This window comes from Passer montanus, unplaced genomic scaffold (genome assembly GCF_014805655.1).
Source record: "Passer montanus isolate IOZ18808 unplaced genomic scaffold, ASM1480565v1 scaffold46, whole genome shotgun sequence".
Taxonomy (NCBI): Eukaryota; Metazoa; Chordata; class Aves; order Passeriformes; family Passeridae; genus Passer; species Passer montanus.
This window is the reverse complement of record NW_024369485.1, coordinates 5,390,809-5,410,808: the sequence shown is the minus strand read 5'-3', so window position 1 is coordinate 5,410,808 and position 20,000 is coordinate 5,390,809. Positions and strand designations below refer to the sequence as shown.

Genomic DNA, 20,000 nt, shown 5'->3' with positions numbered 1-20,000 from the left:
GTTGGAGCTCAAAGCTGAATTAAAAAAAGAGATGGTGGAAGATCCAACTTCTTACATAAATCAGCTCGGCATGGCTTTCAGTCAGAAGACTTGAAAGGAACAGATATTCTGCCTTTACTAAAATAGAAAATTGTCAGATAAATATGCTTGCCTTTTTAACTAGAGTGGTTTTTGTAAGTAGGTATAATGTTGTGCAGGAAACAGGAGCACTGACTGGAGAGTGAAGAGCTATGCAGGCAGGGCTCAGGAAATGTCTCTCTTTGGGAATTATAAGAGGAAGTAAACAGAGTAGAACAACAGCAGCACTCAAGCTCAAGAGTCTCTCTGGTTATCAGCAACACTACAACAAGCCTGCAAACATCACCCCTGACTTTTTTATGTTTTATGCAGGGTACCAACTTAATTTTAGCTATATTGTTTATTTACCCCATACTTCTCTTGTATTGTTCATCCCAATCTTTAATCATCACAGTTTCCTAATTCACACTAGATCCTGCTTAAGCCACTTTCTCATTGAAGATGGCATTCAAGGCATAAGAACCCTAAAATTTGGGGCTATCCTCTCAATCTCTCCTTTCTGTACCAAAAGCCCTGCACTTGCACTTGTAACTTAAGACACAATATGAATATTGCCAGCTCCCAGACTGGCTCTCATTTCATGCCCTCCTTCCACAGCCATCTCTCCTTTCTGTACCAAAAGCCCTGCACTTGCACTTGTAACTTAAGACACAATACGAATATTGCCAGCTCCCAAACTGGCCCTCCTTCCACAGCCACGAGTATTTGCAGCTCACTACAGCAGTAGGGATCAGTGTCTCCTGCCAGGGAAAGCCCCACCAGCATCCCAGCTTCTCCCCTGCCAGGGCATTTGATAAAAAGCCTAATTTTGACTTGTGCACTTTATATATCTATATATTTTTCCCCACCTCACAAAATTTTGAAATTATCAGGGAGAAGCAACACAAAGGTGTGACGCAGAGAAATAATTTAGAAGGGCGGGAGCCCGATTTCATCATCAATTACAAGCACTTATCCCTTTGGAAAGTCAAGACTAAATTAATCACAGCTAAAATATTTTACAAGCTTGTACAAACTCAACAGGGACCTTGACTGAACTCTAGAATGTGGGGAAAAAGAAAAGCAGATAAAGTGGAGAGGCAACTGTTAGAAGCAGCATGAATAGCCCGAAAACAACCTTGGGAAACCAGAAACGGCACCACAGAATGGTTTGGGTTGGAAGGGACCTTAAAAGACCACCTAGTTCCAGTCCCCCTCCCAAGGGGGACACCTTCCACTAGACCAGGTTGCTCAGGGCCCCATCCAGCCTGCCCTTGAACACTTCCAGGGAAGGGGCAGCCAGAACCTCTCTTCAGGAAACAGCAGAGCAGGGAGAGCAGCTGGGTAGGCACACATGGGGAAGATGCAGCTCCTTGAAATTTCCTGGCTGTTCAACAGAAAAAGAAGACATCCCAGATGAGCTGGCATAGACTCAGTCTCCACCCAGATATGTGGAGCAGCTCTGTCTGAGCAGAGATGAAAGCCCTGTATCCTCTTCCAGCAGCCAGACAATCCTGCTAGTAATGGATTAAAGTGATTTAAGTAACTATACATTTAATAAGGTGAAAAGGGCAACGACACAGTTTCATTTTGATTGTTTTGAACTACATATTGCTCTGCAATTCTTTTCCTATTTTAAATACAAAAGTAGCACTTTTTGCCAGAGTTGACATGGTATGAGTATATAAGCAAAGCAAAGAAGACAAGAGAGAAGTACCATCTTTTATTAGTCCACTGACAGAGAATACAGATGAGCTTTCAGACACCAGGACCAGCAGAGAGGAGATCTTCACAGAGCAAGGACCACTGCTCTTTAAATACATAAACACAAATGGACAAGTTCATATATACACATAATAAAAACTTCCTACCTTGCTTTAAAATCCAAAGTGCTTTCTCAGTGCTGCCAATAACAAATAAAGCTTAAATTTCCTTGGGTTGGAGAAAGAAAATCACAACTAAGAAAAACAGACCATGGAAGACCCCAGCAGCAGCCGAAGATGCCATTAGCTATTACCTACTGTGATTATGGAAAAATGCTATTTTTTATTCTGCAGCCTTTCTTTTCATCCACCTTGAAAATGATTCCAGGATTTACGTAAATAGGGTCATCTGGGGGTTGCATGCTCCTGGCTAAACCTCCCTGGTCCCTCCCAAGAAGAAAAAAAAAATCCAAGCAGCAGCAAAGAAAAGTTTTCAGTTTTCTGATGTTCTCTTCCACGTTTCCTAATGCAAATTCAGAGCAGTTCCTGTAGAGACTGTAAACACCCACACAACTTTCCAGGTGGGGAAAAGGTAAAAAACCTCACACCAGTAAATCTGCATCAGCAATTTCTTTACCCTTTCTTTGAGAAGTCACTGGATATAAGATCTGTTGCTGCCTCATAGACAAACACACACAGAACCTTTGGCACAAGGGAGAGATGTTTCAGGGCAGTGTGAGGATTTGATGGCTGTCTTAGCTTTCCCTGCACACTGAGCAGTCTGCACAGCCTAACAGCATTAGCTTACTAACAGATATATTAATAGGTGTGGGGGGAGGGAAAGGAAGAGGGGAAAAAAGCCACTAAAACACATTCCACCTACACATCTCACTACTAATCATAAACTCAGGTAGAAAGCAAATTGCTTCTCCAGGACCAGGAGAAGAAAGAACAATAAGACTGAAGGGGGGAAAAGTACCTATTTTCATCTTTTTCTGAAAATATACCAATTGCTGTATTTATCAATTCATTATAAGGAATGAGAAAGTAGAAGAAAAAAAAAAACAACCACCACACAAAAAAAAAACCCAACCAAAAAAAAATCCCACCAAAAAACAACTTAAGAACTGCCACAACATCTTGCAGTTAGTAATTTCAGAGTGATAAATATAATGTTGGCCTGAGACTGCTAGGATTAGATTTAGCTGTAAAACAAGTAGTGCAGTTAACAGTTGCTGTTGGGTCTGGTGTTAGGATTAGAAAGCACTGCTAATCACAAGAAATGTAAAAAGATTAAGAGGTGATGGTTGCCAGTAAGGTTTTAAAAGCATGTGAGTACTGGAATTCATTTCGGGATTAAAATTCCTAAAGTAAGAAAAGAAAATAATAATAAGAAAAGTAAAGGACAGATCATAAACAGCAGCCAGCTCCACCTGCACTGCCCACAACCCTTTCCCAAGCATTAGGAGAATTAATTGTGGAAAAGTTAAATGTATGCCATGGCTTATAGTGAATGATCCTAGGGCAGCTTTAGTGAGGAGAAGAAAGTATTTCTATTCTGGTATCTATGAATGAACTATGGCAATCTAAAACCTGTTTGAAATAGGAGATTTTGCTTACCAAATTCTTGCCTGGACAGTGGAGTCGCAATTTTTAAAGGCACTGTAACAGGAATAATGATGGCATTTTATATCTGCATCCTTTCAGCAGGAAGAATAAGACAACATGTTGATCTCCTAGTTTGCTTCCAGCTTGTTTAGATTCACCTCTAAGATCAGTTTATGTTCTTAGTTATCAAGGATAAGCAAAGCTACCCATATAAAAGAATCTGGAGTGTGCCAAAGAGAAGTCCTCAGGAAAAACAAACAATCAAACAAACAAAACATCAGAAAGGAGGAAAAAAAATTAGCTTGCAAAGACCTCTAAGTAAACACAAACTTTTAATAAAAAAAATTTTAATTTTGGATGAAAAGTTTTACTGAAAAGGGATTTCAAACTGTGCAGACCAAAGAATCTTGGTCAGATTCTCTTATGACAGAGTGGTTTCCATCAGCATCAAGTGCAAAGTTCATTGCTGGTACCCTCAGCCACCACCCCGAACTGCACAATCAGATCAGAGTACAGCACCTCAAGGACAACACAGATTTCTGCCAAGCCCACCAGGCTCCCAACAGGGCTGACGGACAGCCAAAACCTGGTTGGTGGTGAGACCACCTAAAACTTGCCTCTCTCCCAGCGTCCCACATTTATCCAATGATTCAGAGGAAAATTCAAGTTCTACCAGGACATTCTGTGAGCATTGCCTCTGCACAGATGTGTTTCTCCCTGTGCCTCCAAGGGGCTCAGATGCTGATTCAGACCAGCCTCTCTTCAATCATTACTTTACCCTCTGTAAATCTGGACCTTGCTGTTCCAGGGGTTGGGGAGCAATATGAAATAAGATCACTTCATCATTTTCTACACACCTTTCAGTTAAGTGCTCCTGGTGCACCTTCCTGGATTTTCAGACTCTCTAAATCTGCTTTTCCCTTCTGTTGCCTGAAAATGAACGTTTTTTCCAGATGCCTGTAGCAGCAGCAGAAATAACCATCTTCCAAGAGTTATAAAACAGTTGTATTTAATAATAGAGGTGAAAGCATTGTGCATGATTTCTGCAGAAGTCTTTTCAGTAGAACAGATAAATTTATTCACTGCATTATGGAACAGTTTGAGAAAACAAGATCATACAATGTACACTGCCTCTATTTAAATTGTTTCATTTCTATTCATGAGTGCTCTGATTAGATACACTGAAAATATCATCAGTAAGAAATAAATAATTCTGCCAAATTAATAGTTGTTGATTTCTTTTACCTGAAAATGTAAGTAGCATCTCATTCACACTAGACAAAGCTACTATAATTTGGATATATCAATCTTGTTAGTTCAAGTCCACACAGCACACAGAGACAGGTGTGCATCTACATTTTCTTAGTATCAAGCAACTTCTATAAAATTGTGAGTTCTTTCATGAGTGGAGAAGGGCTAATATGCACTTTGCATGGAAAGGCTTAGTAGACAACTAGGGTTTGTTTTTTTTTTCCTCTAGCTGTTTTCCCCAAATAGAGGGTTGAGAGACATAAATTGCTTTAAATGCAGAAAATTGTTTAGAAATGGTATTTTAGGGAATACAGGTGAATTTTCTGTATCACACAAGATTAATCCAAGCTCAGCAAATGCTCTTTAATTAGAAACACCTTTAGAAAGGAAGCAGCCAGAAGTAACCCTCACTAACATCTTTACATTAAAGGAGCTACTAACCAACCCCAAACCAGCCTCTCCATGACCTCCCTCCCCATAAAGTATTTTCCTGGAGAAGCAGGGAAAGGGGTGGATTTGTGCAAATGGAGCAGAATGTATTATTTAGCAGAAAGGTCTGACTAATATTTTCTTTAGGAAAGAACAGACTAAAAACATAGAGTTAACATTTTGTTTTAGACATCACAGAATGATGAAATGCCAAATGTCCACTCAGCTTATTAACATCTGAGAAAAAAACCTTCACATTTTGAAAAATTTATCCAGTTTGAGTCAACAATGAATTCTTCTTCTAAGAATCAAATATAATTGCTGTTACATTTCAAAAAAATTTAAATGCACAGCTCAGTACTTTAAGAGCAGCCTGTTTGCACAGCAGCCAAGTGATACACCTCAGAGAGCTACTGTTAGCTACTGCAGGGAAGATAAATCAAGAAAGTGCTGAGTTGAGGTGCAATTTGACAGTTATTAGCAGAACAGGAGTAATTTGATGAAGGAAAAAAATCTGACAAAATCTCAGTTCACAGCAACAGATTTTGGAAGCCTATTTGCACATAAATTGGAAAAAATAATTCTTGCATTAGAAACTGATGAAGATGAAACAATATACCCTAAATCCTAACATATTTGAAATTATTTTCTTTGATTCAAAGCCGATAATCCTGTAACAGGCAGTAACTAAACAGGGGCTTTAAGAGACTTGCTCTGCATGTTGAAGAGACTGCACAGCCTGATCTTGATCTGGGGCCATTCAACTATCAGAATAAGTGGATTTACTGCCATTTGCACCTTTGTTTTTGCCATTTGAAAGCATCTCCAGTGTGCAAAACACTGGGCTATGTTTTAAGCATTAGCAGCATAAATATCCCCTGGTGTACCGTGTGCTTCACCACTTCTGCCTTCCCGTAAATCAAGCACACAGCCAATCATCTTTTTTATGTTGGACTCTAATGGCAACTCTATTATTCAAAGTCAGGCTGTACAGAGCCATGTCTCACTGGGACATGAAGCAGCTCAGGAGCAGGTTTATGACTGAGCAAGGGAAGATTCAAATCTGGCCATGATGTTCCCACTACAACCCCACCACCTCATCCAATTTATCTGCATATTTCAATTTATCTCTTCTGTGTAAAAGACTTTTTAAAAAAACCCCGAAACTCCGGTAAGCAGGAAAAACAAATTAGAAAGCTTTTTCTGCTCTTCAAGAACCACCATAAATGCTCAGTGTAAATGCTTTTGCTCACATACTTGTAAGCAGATAAGTTGCTCTTTACTGCATTACAATTAGATGCATAGATTAAGAGGTACCTTTCATGTTATTATATCAAACTCTTCTACAAACATACAAAAGGATTTTATAGACTGTTGTCTTTTCTGCTTACTGCTGAATTCTCACACTCAGTACAAGATGCAGTAAAAGTGAACGATACCTTCCCTGTGTTTACTGTGCCCACCAAGAACCATTAAAAAAACCAAATAAAACAACTTAACTATGATTTCAACAGCACAAACTGTTATCCCATGAGGTTTCTCTTTTTCCTCTCTCCATCCACTCAGTCCTTCAGTTCATGAAGATAAGGAATATGAAAACTAAATGGATTTATGTGTAAATAATTCATCTTTTCAGGCACATCAAACTAATACCTGAGTTCATCCAAGGGGTTTGCCAGATGTAGCTGATTCTAGTGGTATTTTAAACAGCATTCTGCAGATCTGGTCACAAAAGGCTGCAAGGAAGTGCTGAACAGCTGTGTTGATAGAGTTGGTTTTGAACAGCACGTGTTGAAACTCTACCTATCCTTACTGAACACAGCTGACGGGGACACATTCCCAGCCGTCCTGAACTGCCACTGCGTTTTGGAGACTCGTGTCTGCACAAGACAGGCTTTGTGAGTGGGGTGAGCTCTGGCACATCTTGGGAAGACGAAGAGAATTACAAAGGCTGAGCATCGTTTTCCTGCCAAGTAGCAGGAAAACATGTGGCAATATAAAGCATCTTCAGGAGCACGAGTCCCACAGGGCAGACATCCACACAAGCTGAGCTGATCCTGTGAGCCAAGTTGCCTTAAACCAAGGTCCCACGGGGACTGGGAAGTGAAGTGATGGTAGTAACTCTGCTTCTCTTTAAGCCATGAAGGAAAGCAGAAAGTATTTTGCGTATTTTTAAACATCCTAAGTACAAACAATGGATTAATTCTTGCGGGAAGTCCAACAATTAACCTTTACTGTACTTGCATGTCAAGTCATGTTTCTTGTGCTAAATAAACCACAGCAAACTCCTGCAGTTAAAAAGGGCAAAAAGAAAATCTAGGGACTTGTGTTTTTGTTTCTAGTCTTTTAAAAGCCAAAATCTAAACCGTTCCATTGTTTGCTTTAATAACACAAGTGTCTCTCTCCTGCACATTTTAAAAGAGGAGTCTGCAAAAGAGGACCAGGGAAATAGGTCTTGCACACAACTAAGGTCTGTTCCTCTGATTTGCAACAACTTCTCATTGTACAAACTGAATTAGAAAAACCTGCAAAGAAATACAATTAAATTTCAGAATATCACAACCATTTTAGCAACAGTGCTTTGCCTGTGCAGGAAATGGTTTCTTAAAGTGAAGAAATCATTGTGCCATGTGGAAACCTTGAGCAGGTTAGTAACCCACTACTGTACCGGAGATTAATTTCTGCAGACAGCTTTGTATCTTCAAATTCACTGAAGTGGAGATTTATTGCAACAAAAACAGAGAAAACCACTGGAGGGATATGTTGCAAGTGGAGCAGGGCAAAAGGAAAACTAACACAGAAAATACAATATTCTTGGATTTGCAGCACAACCCTCCCTGATTTATTCTGAAAGTTTGTGTTTCCAGTCTAAATTAACATGGCTACTGCTATAACTTATATGACACAGAGATAAGATTTGGTGAAGAGTAAAGTTTTGCAAAATGTTCTTTAGATGAGTTTCCTTAGAAATAGCTCAAAATAAATTTAAGAATTATCATCTTAATGACATGCTTACCCTTAAGGGGAAATTTTGAGCCCTTCAGCAGAAAGCAACCTCACTGCAAGCAGGATTTTAATGGCTCTGAGTTACTGTTTATGCAGTGGAAGCCCTCTTTAAATCAAACACGTTTAAAAGTGTCCTTGTTCTGAAGTTGCCTGTACTGGGCACCCCATCACGAATTTATGCCTTCATGTTTGCAGAGCAATTATGTCCACAGACCCACATAAGATGTCTGTGAGCAACATGGACTCTTCCACAGGGCTGATCTTCCCACATTACATAGAAAAATTAAGGGCTTCATAGTCCTTGTGTATGGAAGCCACTCTAAACCCAAATGTGCAACATTTTCTGTCTGTAAGGTACGTATAAAACACACGTGTGATGTGGAAACTTACATTAATTGATTATGACAAAGAACCAGCACAAAGCAGTCCATCATCATAATGAAATGCTTACGGTAATCCCTATCAAATTATAGTCCTGCCTTTGGTGATGGGAAAAACAGTATTTATTCCCTACTTCAAAACTAAGAACACAGCTAAGAACACTTGCTGCAATCTCTTGCTAGGAAGCTCAAAACTGAATTTGTTCTCACTCTAGCCCAGTTCTGAAAGCTTGCTTCCAGAAGAAGTGGAATGTAAAAACAAAGTTGCTGTGACCTTAACAATAATTCTGTTTGCATATTACAATACATTTCCCTACTATAACAAGGCAAAGTCCCTGGTGTTCCGGTCAGAAAAAGTCATCTTCCAGTAAAAGCATACTGTGATCAATAACATTTTCTTAATATATTATATTATCTCCCACTGAAACACTTTTTCACTTGGCATTTCAGGCTGCCGAGTAGGGGAAATTCATGACAAAACTAAGATAGTAAATGAGATACTGCAAATTAATTCCATCCAAGAGCAATCTTTTCGTTTGTGAGCAATTTGACAAGCCAGTGTTGTCTGACTTCAGCAGAAGCTTTCTCAGCTTTCAAATACACATGAAACAAAAGAATCTGCTCCACTACCATACCCAACTTCACTTCAGCCTGCATAATTTTATGTTAAAATACATTAGATTTTCAACAGCTAACTCTGAGACCAGAATTAGTGGGGCATATTTTAAATATTAGTTTAGAATATACACTGAGAAGTCTGCCACGTCAATCCTGTGAAATTCTGTTTTCAAGTTACAGCCCAAAGCACAGCAGGGCATAGGAATTCTGCACTTCCCTAGAGGATTTGCCACAAACTCTCCTGAAACCCAATCCTGAAAAGGCCCAAATGATCACAATGCCAGGTAAAGGATCTCAATATAGCAAAGTTCAAAAATAGCTTTGTCACAATGGGCATTATAGTAAAGTGCTTCTCCATCTGCACATCTAAACTCTCTTTTGCTATGATGAGCAACAGCTTTATTGCCCCTTGGAGTCATTGTCCTTCTGCAGGCTGAAAGGGTGACCTGGTGGCACACAGCCAGGAGCAGAGCCCATCAGGATTTTAGCAACAGCAGTTTTGGATTTGCTGGGAGCAACTGGTCTTCAGTGTGGTCCAGAAAGGTGTGATGCCCCAAGAAGGCTGGGGTGTGTGCAGGATACTGGGATATTGTCAGTAGGATTACTTACAGGCACCTGATCTCGGCACGGTTAGGTGAAGAATCACTGCTCTATTAATATTTCAGCACAAGGAATAGGGGGCAGGCAGCTGTTGAATATTCATGCCATAGCAATGCTCTCTGTATGAATTCTCTAGCAGGCACATGTAAAGGCTGCACCATTACCCCAAAGAGTTTACCATCCAAAACCCCAATTAAAGAGATACTTTAGCATGTACCCTGTTTTAAGCTCACAGGGCAGGCTCACTGATTAATTGTATTCTTACAGTGAAGGATGTGCTCCATTTTTTTACTAACTCAAGACTCATGTTGAAAACAACATAAAAGGAGTGGGAAAAAACAGATGAAAATTTAATTTACATCTGCAAATCCCAACACATCATGAGATCAGAAACATGTAAAGGGCCAAACAACTCATCTACCCAAGAAGTCATTCATAAAAGATAAACATCCTTTTTAAACGTGGAGGAAATTCATGCAGGGAAGATGCACAGTACTCAACTATAAAATAATTCCGAGAAGCTTCACATACATTTCTGAGGAAGGGGAGGCAAAATTACGATTGGTGCCACGGATAAGAAGGAGCACAGATGACATTTTAAGCAAACTAGACAGGAAGGACAAAATAATCAGGGTTCTGAAGGACAGCGCTACATTTATGCAGGTTCCTGGTTGTGGGGCTTTGTAGGTTTTTAAAGTTTTTTTTAAAACAAAATAAATTAGGCAGAAAATCTTCATATAAATGAGTACTTATAAAAGAGCCTTTCTAGGTGAATCATTTCTTTTACGATTAATAAAATCTGCAATCAGAGCAACAACATTCTGATGACTTTTTGCCATTTGCAATTATCGCTCATCCCAGCACCAAAAAGCTCATTATTATTATAGCTGACAGAAAGAATACTTAACTGCTTTTATACAAGAACTTACTTTTTAAAAGAATCAAGTTTCTAAGCCTTCTTTCTACTTCCAAATCTTCTGTGTGAAAAAAAGGCTATCTTAACAACCCCTCTGTGTGTCACCTTTGATTTCCAACACATAATTTGGATAAAAGCATCCAATTTGTACAGTAACACAATGCATTACAGAATAACACTTCTTAGGTTTAAAAGCAGCCTACAAAGACTATAGAGTTAACATAAATCTGTGCAAGTACAAACATATAGTTTATACCATAAAAATACATATTTTAACCTTTTTTATAGCAGTTTTCTCCTAAGTAACTAAAAGCACTTAAGATACCGTAGAACTTGTAGCATTCCTGTGAATAAGAGCACATAATCACTATTTTAATGGCATGGAAGTCGAGGCACAGCTATTACTAAGAGAGCTGTGGAAGAGACAGGAATGAGAACCATATCCAAGACCTGTGACAAAATCCATGTTGATTTGACATTTATTATCTACAGGCAGAAACAAACACAGGTATTTTTGTTTTGGCATCTACAGAGATGTTAAGAGTGCGTGTTGTCTGGTTGTCTGTGCCTCACTCCATCCTTGCTCCCTGACATAACAGCACAGTAAAATCACAGTCCTCTTTCAAGAAAAAAAAAAAAACCAAACCCACCAAAAATACCAAAAACCAACAAAAAAAAACAAACCCCAAAAACCAAAGAAACACTCGCAAAACAAAGCAAAAACCCACAAACCAACCCTCCCCAAAAGCAACCAAAAACAACAACAACAAAACAAAACAAAAAAAAACCCAAAAAACAACAACCAAAAAAAAAACCCACAAAAAAATCCCCCATACCCCAACATCAATGCAAACTCAGAAAATACTGCCTGATTCACAGGTGCTTGGGAAGCACTGATTTGAGCTTTTTATAATCATACATCTCAAATTTGTCATGATTTAGTGGATGGGTGAAGGTGTGGAGCATGTGGTGAGCCAGAATCTTCCTGGGGTGTGCAGTGAGAGGCAATAGGTGCAATCTGCATCAAGGGAAAACCTGGTAAGGGATAAGGAAGAAGAATTGAGAGCAGGTGCTCAAGCAGCAGAATGGCTGTGTGGGGAGGCTGCAGAGCCCTGGTCCTCAGGGGGATTAAAGGACTTGCTTGGACATGGGCACAGCCCTGAACAACCTGCCCTGCCTCTGCAGTTTGCCTGATTTGAGCAGGAGCTTGGATAAGATAATCCCTTCAAGGTCATTCCCAAACTGAATTGTTCTTTGAATACCATCCCAAAGACAAGTGAGGTTGCTGTTTGGCTTCTCTGCTGCATCCCAAAGCTTATCACAAATTCACCCAAAAAGTGTGACCCTGGATTTCTGTGACTAACTTTTTTTTTACTTTATTTGGCTTGCTCCTTCTTCTAAAAACGGATAAAATGGAACAAATCCAAATCTTTGCTTTCACCCACTTGAAAACTGTGAAAAATGAAAATCAAAACACAATTACTGTGCTCAAGCTCCTAAACACATGTGGTCATTTGAGGTCTCACTTAAGAGTTTACACACATTCCTGACCTCTCCTCCTAAGAAATACTCCAAAAAACAATCAGTCGGCTGTGCAGGGAGACCCACAGTTGTTGAAATAACTTCATCACCAAAACAGCTCTCAACATCATTTCAGATTCCTCCCCACCACCCGCACTATTGCAAGAGGTGCTGCATATGGTGAAAATTAATTCAGTTTGAACCAGAAAACACTGAGGTTAAGTACTTCTTCAACTGGAATACAAAAACTGCAACCACACGTGACTGTCAGGGTATACAGGGCTACAGTCAACATGCAGAAATACTATTTATATCCTTCAGAAAAATTGAGTTTAAAGGCTTTTTAAGGGGAACAGCTGAGCTAGGAATATCCAAAAACGGGTGAGACAGACAAGTGTGCAGCTCCTACGTGCAGCTCGCTACCAGGAGGAGACAGTGGGAGTCCATCCTGAAACTCACAGCCTTTTCAAACAATTTCTCTCATGCAATAGAAAGCTCCAAGAGGAGGCCTGGACACAGCTGGCTTCTCATTTCCAAATTACTAGTTTTTAATTATTTTGCTACATATATGTTATATAACCAGATCACAGCCACCGTGGCAGAAACTCCCATGGGCATCCCACAGCCTAACAGAATCACTTTGCAGTAACTTGATATTCAGCCTAAGATTATCCCAGACATTTCATACTGATGTGACTAGGCAATGTGGCAACTTATCACAAGCCAGATTTACTAGACATTCCCCACCACAGAAAGTGAATTAAACTGTCACTCATCACCGTATGAGCTGCACTAGTGTAACTACTTCTCCATGAGTTGGACAACACTTCTCTGAATTAAAACCAACACACTTTCTTGCAAGTCTTTATCCTCCTTTCTGTACATTTTCTTTTCCTTTCCACTTCCCTTATTTTCTGCTCAATTTTTTTTTTTCCCCTGCCTTAGGATGTTTAACCCTCTTTGCTCCACTTGCATTCCAGTGCATTCTGTTGTTATCCTTGGCAGATATAAACAGAGGGATTTGTACAGGAGCTCCAGCCACCCAAACTAGTGATGATGAACTCAGTAGTGGACTACTGCTGTCCTCTTGGTCCTTCCCCTAGAGAATCAGACAGCAAAGCTTCCAGGAGCACAGGACTATACCTCTTTTCCCCAAGAACTATATGATCATCATGTCAAGCTAAGGCTGAGACTGTATTCCTGAGTGTTTCTTCTCTGGAGAATCTCCCAACATGCATGTTCTATTAAAATACAGGAAAAGCAGATGCATTACTCATCGTCAGGGCCACCAAAAAAAGAAAAAGAGCAGAACATTTGATTTAACCACCACTACAATTACAGTTGTTGGCATCTGCAGTTTGTAGCATCACACACACACATGCAGGGACAAATAAAGTAGGAGCACGAAGTAAGTCTTGTTCATAACTCAGACTTGATTTCCAGCAAATTCCATATACATATTATTATTATATACACTACTTATGGCTGTGTACTGGCAGTACAGAAAACAGGATTAAATACACTCTCTCATGCACACTTGTACACACCCAAGCATATACACAATTTCCTGATCTATTGTGAATATACTAATGACAGGAATTGAAAAAGAATTTTAAGTTATCAAAGCTACATGAAAAGCTTTAAGCTAGCTGCTCATGGAAATAAACTAATTTCCAAGAGTGTTCCACTATTTCCAAAGTGTAGCTCATGCACATTTATGGGAAGATGTTGCCAGAAACATTGTGATGAAGGTGCACTGGGAATACTGAGGTGTTCAATAAGGAATCCTGTGAAGAGCAAATGCTGGGAGTAAGAAATGCATGACAGTTTATGAGAAAGATTAAACAAACTGAAACTATGAAAAATAATATGGGACTTAAATGGTCTTGACAGACAGTGGGTACAATTTGCGCCAGTAACCTGCCTTTGGAACAAACCCAGGCGTGTCCATTCTGAGCTGTGCTGGTGAGAGCACAGCCAGCAGGCACAGGGAAGCAATCCTTCCCTTTCCTGCAGGATTTGTGAGCCCTCCAGAACAAGAAGGCTTTGACATACCGGTGTATGTCAAAGTCCAGTGGTGTCTAGAACAGAGATCTCCCCCAGATCTCACTGTGTTTTCTGATTCCCCAAAGGGAAGGTACAAAGAGAACAGAGTGAGCCTATTCTTGAAAGGGCAGCGATGTGACAAGAACAAAGAAGCTGCAACAATCAAAATTCAGGTTATAAATGAAGAAAATATCCTTCATGAAGTGGTGAAACACAGTAACAGGGGTCTAACAAGGTTTTGGAGTCAGCATCCTTGGAAATATTCAAAACCGCACTGTATATGATCTCCAGCAGCCTGCTTTAAAAATGATGTTCCTCCAAGCAGGAGGCTGGACTAGACAACTGCAAAGGTGTTTTCCAGCCTGAATTATCCCCAGAAATTACATATCTGGATGGAAGAAGCCAGAAAGCTCAACGAAGGAGGCTAAGAGGACAAGACACAGCATAAAGACACAGGATTAGCTCCACAATGAAAAAACAGAAGTGCAAAAGGAAGCTAGAAAAGGGAATAAGCAAGAAAATAGCAGGTAGGATCAAGACTAAGGAAGAACAAAGAGAAAAAAATCAAATCCCTGTTCACAAAATTGAACTTTCCTCCCATAGGCAGGAGGTGAAAAATTCCACACGAGTCATTCAACAATGAAGCCAAGTATTTAAGTTTCTACTGTAACGTCCATAGTAGATTTGGATAAGAGAGGGAATCAGTTCTTTCTTTTCCCTTCCCATGCCCCCAAGAAACCAACTAACCTTTAATCTCCCTTTTCCAAATATTTGAACTCAATCCTGCAAACTTCACAGATATTTTAACTATGTACATTATGAAGAATGTTTCATTTGTAATATAAAAATACATGCACTTTTGTCAGCTTAAAACTCAAAGTTCACTACACCCAAATAAGCCTCTTACAGCTTTTTACAGTTTTATAAGATAGGGCCCCATGAGTCTAGGCCTATAGACACAAAAAACTTTGCTCTCTCTTGGAGCTACACCAGCAAATTGAAATGCTCCTGATCAGGTTTACAGCATTAGCATTTATCATACTACAATATTTTTCTATTATAACACAGATGCTCAGTTGCATGTGCTGCAATAGGGACTTGCTGCAGCCACTGAAAGGGAGAGCAATGACCAAATTGTGTTTGTGTAAACGAGGAAGAGACCATGAAAGAAAAGCCACAAAAAAAAAAAAAAAAGAGGCATCTGCACACTTACCCTGAGATATCCACAATCTGTATCAAAATCAGCCTCAGGTGTAACAGTCAGTAAACAGGACAGCAAACCCTTGCATTTAGCAGAAGATTTCTGGGAAGCCAGATTACCTAGAAAGAGTTGAAAAGAGTTACTTTAACACACAAAGATCAAATCACCTATATGTAATGAGAGCAGGCTTCAAACAAATCACAGCACCAGAATTACAAAAAAAGAAAAAAACCTGCTCAATAGGAGACCACCATGATCAGAACAGAGAACTTAAACCCCAGAAGGTGACAGAAATTTGTTCCAAAGCACAGAGAGGTAAATGCTGGTAGGCACTCAGGGTTTAGCAAAGAACATCTAATACCCAAGATAACATGGTGTTAACCCTCTAATCAAGGATGTGGAGGAGACCAGAAAGAGCACGATATTTTGCTTAATTAGTTGTTATCAAAGAGAGGACGAGTTCAAGCACTTGCAAAAACAAGGCAATCTAAGACTATTTAAAAGTTTAATAGTGTTCCAGAGTCTTTGGTAACACAGAGTTTGCCCATGAAATCAAAATAATCCCTGGAGATAAATGTAAAGGAATATATCTCATTTTAATGTGCAGAGTAAAATGACTATTCATTAAAGCAAAGCAGTTTTATCCCTACAGTCTCCATCTCAGATGCAATACATATTGAAGCAATCTTTATGACAGGAAGTGGCATGTAATCCTGCAAGAATGAACTGCTGTTGTTATCTGCAAATCAATACATTTTTTTAAAGTGGATATAACTATGCCTATTGATTTCATGTTTTTAGCCCTAGAGTTTCAGTTTCTACCAAGAAGATTCTTGCAATGACAAGATTGCTGCATACATGTAACTGAGCTGATACAATCTGAATGTGAAGTTTACAGTGCACTTCTCTCTCAATGCAATTGGGGCTTCTGTCCCACTGCCTCAGCTTAAGCCTTCTTCCATTTTATATAAACTTATTTTTATATGTTTCTAATAATTTTGAAGTGGTAGAGTAACTAATTCAACCTACTAGCTATAGAAAGTTTAGCACACAAAACATCCCCTTGGAAGTTATCTCCTTGCCCTGCTAGGATATTATTTCAGAATATATGCATGACTTTTGCTATGTTTAAATAGCCTGACCAAATAATTTCCCTTGTGAAAGCCTGAAACTGGTTCAGTTGAATATTTACAGCCCAAAGAGGTGTGGTGAAGGTGAGGATGGTAAGGGTACAAGCACACAGAAACACTGAATGACTTATCCAAGGTCACTTTGTAGATCAGTCAGGCAATGAGCTCCATTAAGAGTTTAATAAAACTGCTAAATTCCTACTATATTTCTGTAAATGAAGCATATAGCAACTTTGGCTTGACTAGCTGACCAAATGGCTCATGCTGCAATGAATGATCTGTAATGAGAGCTGGCTCAGAGGCACAACGCACCACCAGCCTGAGAAACGAGGGAAAAAAGATCAAACCACTAAAAATAAGTTTAAAAGCATGAGATCAGGGACAGATGAATGACATCCCAAATCAGGTTAGGAAAGCTAAGTGCTGATAGAACTAATTCTGGCCAAGGACATCAAAGGCAACACCAAATGCTTCTATAGGTACTTCTGTGACAACAGGGAAGATTTGTGAAAATGTTGGGAAACCCAGTTACTTGGGACATGGAGAACATCAAGATACTCAATGACTTTTTTGCCTCAGTCTTCAGTCACAGGTGCTCCACCCACACTTCCTGAGTCGCAGGCAGAGACCGGGGAAATGAAGAACCACCCACTATGAGAGAAGATCAGACTCAAGACCATCTACGGACATGAAAGTGTTGAAGGTCACCTTTGGGTTGGAAGGAACTTTAAAGGTCACACAGCTCCAAGCAGAAAAAACTCTTGTGCTAACCACTAGGCCAGCTGCAGGTTAGTTTCTTGAAAACATAAGATGATGGAAGAGGAAGCACATGAAAGGCTGGGGAAAGTGTGGAAGTGTAAACATCTTGTCCACATTATCCCTCATCATTACCGTTCAGTCCATCAAACAGAGCTCCATGCTCTTCCTGAGCCTGTCTTCTTTACAGGTCTAGACTCATTTTGGAGCTAAGGCTTTTCTAATAGCTGGTCTGCTTACTTATTTATTTAACAGTACTTGAATACATTGTTGTGACTTTTTAATTTAGTATTTCTGAATTTCACAAGATAACTAAGGAATATACCATGGACTACCTAAAAATGCTGAAACAAAAAGGGACTATTTTCTTTGTTTTGCTTTTAGTTTGCTGAAAAAAGCACTGTTTTCATGAGGCAGTTTATAGAAAGAAGAAAGGGGAAATTACTCAAGGGAGTAATTTCTGTTTTGCATAGTGACTCATCATATCGTAGTTACCCCATCATCTCCAAGGGCAACACTAGGCCAGAGCTACTCTGAAAGATCTCCTTAGGGAATCACACACTTCTCAAAGCCATCTCAAGACTCTTGTTCCAGAACTTCACAGAACAGAAAAAAAACATTTGAGACTAATAAAACTAAAACGGGTTTCAGATAGGGAAGAAGAGTAGCCAATGACAGTTTTACATTAAGGAAACCTTTTTCTCTCCCACCTCAATAATGAAAGACATGAAGAATATTTACAAAGCACATGGCAGGCTCTAGACAGCAGTGTGATATAGAAAGGCAAAACAGAACTCACAGCTGGATACAGGACATCTGAGGAAAGAAGAATCAGAAGGAAACAAAGCTACATAAAAGGCAATTACTTGTCACCATGAAAATGGTACAAAAAGATGGGCCAAAGTTCAAAATCTGTTTGCTTACTCTTGGACACAGTTCCAGAGAAGTGTAAAAAAACACTTGGTGAAACACAAAGACACACTTAATGTCCTTTAACATACTGCAACCTAATGATTTACTAGCATTTACATGAGGTTTCTTTCCCCTGTTTTAGAAAATCTTGGCTGCTTATAGGAAAGGATTTTAAGCTTACCAAAACTTTACTGCAGTTACCATGGTGGGGGAGCAACACCTGCCGGGCAGTTCTGAACCACTACAATAAAATATTGAAACTGGAAAAGGCAGAAACACAGCAAGAAGCTTTCAACAGCAAACCCAGGTTGTCTCTCATCACAGTGTACTACCCTGCACAGAGGTAAAACCTGCATTCCCTGTATTAATTCTCATGAAGCTGAAGGTGCCCTACAGGCAGCCTCATCTCTCCTTTGGGAGCCTAACTACTGCAAAATAGACAGGTTATGGATTCTGTCCTGTGCCTATGCTTCTAAATTAAGTGACTTGAAGCAACTGGATCTAAAGCTATCTACTTTAGATACTCCATCTCCTCCTTCCTGAAGGAGAGAGCTCTTTCTTCAGGTTAAATCAGCTGCAGGCCATGATATGAAAAGTTGGTGTCAGCTCACCTCTCATCAACACAAGTATCTTCACAAAGACATGGAATTATCAGAAGTGCCTTTGGCATGAAAGACCTGGTCAGTGAGAAGCAGTTCTGGATCTTTTAGAGAGAGAAGCTGTATCAGTTGGACTCCCCTCTACAGCTCTGGGTTGGCCAAAGAAGAGTTCAGCTGCACCAGCAAACAATGAGATATGGTAACAGCACAAGCAGCAAGCTCAGCTTTAAGTAGTAAATTAGAAAAGAAGCATGCAAAAGGCAAGAGAGGATGACGGAGACAATGATTTCATACAATGTCAGGCCAAAACCATAATGTTCTTATGCAGCAATGTACTGTTTCAGAGCTTCTCTGTCACAGACAAAGTATCCAAAAGCCAAACTGCAGATCTGAAGAAAGGCAAGGAGCAGGCAGCAACATTTGGCAACTCAGTACTGCAAGGAGGGACTCATTGTTCCAGATCCTCCCTGAATAAGAGATCACTTTCCCTGAAAAAGAGATCACTCAGCAGCAGAGCTGCACAACATGGATCTCAGTGAGGATGCAATGCTGCTCGCAGTGCCTTCCGACGTCTCACCTATGGTTGAAAAAAGTATTTGGACAAGAAGAAGGATGAAGCCAAGGATGTGGACATAGTTATTGTAGGTTAATTACCCAGAAAAAGTTTAACACAAAAATATTCTATGAAACCTGCCTGTGCAGACAAGCTATAAATCAACTCTGAAGCACAAAGTGCTTTTAAAATGCCCTTTACAAGATGCTCTGCCCTGCAAACAACCTCTCCTAAGTCAGATACCACAGCCTGGGGCAGGGGCTGAAGAACAGGAATGAAATACCAGACACAGAACACCCTCTCTGCAAATAAACAAGGCAAGGAAAGCAAATCAGAGGGAGGGGGAAAAAAACAATTCCAACATAAAGTATGAACACTTGCTAGGGAGGCTGAGTGGAAGCTTTACAGGCAGCAGAAGGGTGCCATATGCAGGGTATCTGCCAAATCAGATCAGTCACTGCAATCAGCTGAGCTCAGCACAGCTGGGAAGTTGTATGGACATGGGAGGTAAGGACAGACCGACACACCCAAAGGTGTCAGTGCTGCCAGGCTGGGGACACTGTCAGTGTCAGTGCTTATCTGTTATCTTTAGCATGTGTGCCATGAAAAGCTCTATAGTGCCTGGCGTGACCTGTTGTCCTACTGCTGCCAGAAGCCAAGGCAGTGGTCTGAGAAGGGAGTAATTACAGATCCCACAAGAAGCTACACAGGCTC

At 40.0% G+C, this 20,000-nt stretch overlaps 1 protein-coding gene across 1 annotated transcript in view; it reads right to left on the bottom strand.

The window, feature by feature from the left end:
• KLHL29 (kelch like family member 29) overlaps positions 1-15,451 on the bottom strand; it is a 324,971-nt gene extending 309,520 nt beyond the window's left edge. The window contains exon 1 of the mRNA XM_039721629.1: positions 15,349-15,451. The gene's annotated coding sequence lies outside the window, so the exon portion shown is untranslated. The remainder of the gene's footprint in view (positions 1-15,348) is intronic.
• Positions 15,452-20,000: the final 4,549 nt, after the last annotated feature.